Here is a 3,294-nt window from a genome sequence, read left to right as displayed (position 1 = left end):
ATATACAGTCATTGTAGTTATGTAATTATTCCTAACATGTAGGCACACGCATTCTTTCTGACTCAGTACTGTTGTTTACTAAAAAGAATTACATATACATAAGGTTATGAACATGTGTTCCAAAAGTCTCGGCTTAAAATATTCAAGTCATCACAAGTTGACTCATCATATCAACCTGAATCTAGATTAATAAAAGAATGATTGTCAGTACTAAGGAAAATCATACAGCTCCTTTGGATCCTTATCCATTTTTACGCCCACTTTCATAGCGCAATATGTGCTGGAAACCAGGTAATAGCATTTGCCATGTTCATTAAATTTGAACTTCAAGATAAAAAAAATGACTGATTAATATAATTAAGGAAAAAAATAATTTGGCACCTTGATTTTCCAGCATGCGATCCACTGATGATTACATCATGTAACGCCAGCGATCGAGGGAGGCTCCAGCTTACGTGCAAATAATACAGGCAGAAGAAAAGGCTTTCACTCGTCCTGGAGTGTTATCAGCCTGCTTTCAAAGATTCCTCATTTAAGGCCTGAAGACGTCATTTTTTTCTAAAAGCAATATCCTTCTTTGAGATGCCCATAACCATAGCACAAGAATACCAATATTATATAGTGATCGATTTCTGGTTGCCACAAACGCTTTTCAAACAACAGGATTCCATGGTCAACTGGAGAAGAATTTCCCTTGTATCTTTGTATCGGCTAATTTGGTCACAGCTATAATATACCGGGAGCAACATGAGTCAGATAAATTGAATATGACAACAAGCCAAGGAATCAAAAGTCATTTCGTGAGCATCATATGAAGCAATTCAGAGAACTCGAGATATAACTATTATTTTCGTAGCCACCCTTGTTAATCAGTGAACCTGCTGAAGATCCAAAGCAACAGACTTCGTAAGAATAGAGCTCATCTGGTGTGAGATTACAATGTAGAAATAGCCTGGGATCAAGGCGTTACACATGAGAGTATTCTTGTTAGGAACCTCACTGAACGTAACAAGCACATCTTCTAATATTTTGCGCTTAGCATAGAGATCGACTGACGAATACCTCTGGGAACGCTTGTGCTCAAACTGTGCTTGATGGCTTTCTCATGGATAAGCTTCCATGCACCAGAAACATAACATCAACTCAAGCAACAAGAACACTCATGAACCGAGTTGTCGTTCGGAGAAAACTCCTCTTAGCGACACGTTGGAAAAAGGCTCCAAATACCTCTCTGGCAATCCAATCCTTGCACAATTAGTAATTTTTGTGTTCCAAGAAACAAAATCTTTTATGTGTAATCCCAAAAAAAAACCTCTCAGAGATGCTAGATGTAAAGCTACTGGAGTATGCACCAAACACGCAAAACGCATTGAAGACCGCAAGAGTAAGAATGTTTGGACAACGTAACCACCAACTAACGAACTTTTCTCCAGCAAAAAATGAACTTTCAACGATCTAAATGCAGAGAGGAGATTAAGGGGGTAAAACTCAGATCATTCAAGCGCAGCACATAATAGCTCCGTAGGCAAACGGGAGAATTTTCGGACACAACACGGTTTGAGATAACTGCTAATAATGCAGTTCCTAGTGATCAAAGTCCGAACAGAAATTTCATCGAACAATTTAACCGCATCATCACTCTTGTCACTCTTTGCAGTCTTCAGGTGACAAGAATCAAGATGTGCAATAAACAAGTCTTCCGTTCATTAATGGCTAAACATTCAAATAACTGACTTCGAAACAAATTGCCGAACATAAGGTTTAACCTAACATGATGCTAGATTGATGTTATCTTGATTTTACAAGAACAAATAAATTCAACACCAGATCAAGATTCAGAGACGAATCACATCCCGACCAATCAAACAAACAAAAGCTCACTTCGTTTGTATCATCGTTCACTTTCTCATTACCAAGTTAAAATTCTTTGATATCAACATTACCAAATCCAGCCACATTACAATTTACAGCTAAAGATCTATGGCCTCTTTTTTCTTAAAAATAAAAAAACCTAACCCTGCAATCTTACTCAAGTAAAATCCCCAAAAAGGAGGAAATCTACGATATTGATATCAAGATTTCCAAATCCAGCCACATTACAGATCTACAGACTCCATACAAAACCCCAACCCTGCAATCTCAGTCAAGTAAAATCGACAAAAACGTGAGGAAACAAACGATAATGAGCAAGATCAAGCTCGATGTGACCTGAAAATTAAAGAATCGCCTGTTCAGGGGATTCTACCAGCCAAGCTCGAGTTGGACTAGGGTTAGCACGATCGCGTTCATGAAAAAGACGAACGGGCTCAGAGCGCCAACAGGTAGGCGAAACCTTCGTTCAGGAGGAGCAGAGGTCGCGCCGTCCGTGGCCATACAAGAGTAAACCACCATCGCCGCAGCGAACACCGAGAGATTCTTCCTTCTCTCCCCTTCTTCGATTGCTTCAGCTCTGCGTTCCACTGCGGTGATGACGACGCCAACGGCGGCGATAATGGCGGCGGCGGCGAATTAGGGTTAGGGTTTTGGAGGGGGTTTGGGGATTTACAGACATTGGTCTTATTTAGTTCTTGATAGAATTATTACCAAGAGACTGGACCAAACCGAGAAACGGCATCGTGTTGTACCCGGACCCGCTTGAAACCAAACCGGACGGTTTTGATTTTCTTCAAAAAGTTCCGCCCCCAGCTCGAACTTTTTCAATCCGAACCCGATTAAATGTGTATATACTATATGGTACTTGTTTCTGGGAAATTGAAAGCGGTCGGGAATGGGAGACTGTGAGTTCCCGCCCCTCTCGCCGGCGAACCAGACGCCGTCGGGAATGGGAGACTGTGAGTTCCCGCCCCTCTCGCCGGCGAACCAGACGCCGTCGGGAAGACCTCCGGACAATCAAGCCGCAGATAAAGTGAAATCTTTTCGTGAAAAACTACTGCAAACTGATGTCATACCTCAGAGATTCGATAATGTTGATCTGATTGCGGAAGGGTTAGTGAAAATCCACCTTATCAATGGGGACAGATTGAAGCCCTATGTGGATATAAGAGAAGATGTGCTAAAAGAACTCGACATCCCATGGAAGGATGCCTTGATTATCAAAATTCTTGGGAGACAGATTGGATATGCTACATTAAGGAAGAAATTGGAAGCAACCTGGAAACTCCAGAGTGGTTTTGAAATGGTGGATGTTGGGTGTGGATACTTCATGACAAAATTCGACATTGCGGGAGATAGAAGTAAGGTGATGGAGGAGGGCCCATGGATGGTTTTTGATCACTATCTTTCCGTCAGGCAATG

Source organism: Asparagus officinalis, chromosome 1 (genome assembly GCF_001876935.1).
Source record: "Asparagus officinalis chromosome 1, Aspof.V1, whole genome shotgun sequence".
Classification (NCBI taxonomy): Eukaryota; Viridiplantae; Streptophyta; class Magnoliopsida; order Asparagales; family Asparagaceae; genus Asparagus; species Asparagus officinalis.
Note: the sequence above shows the minus strand (reverse complement) of the source record.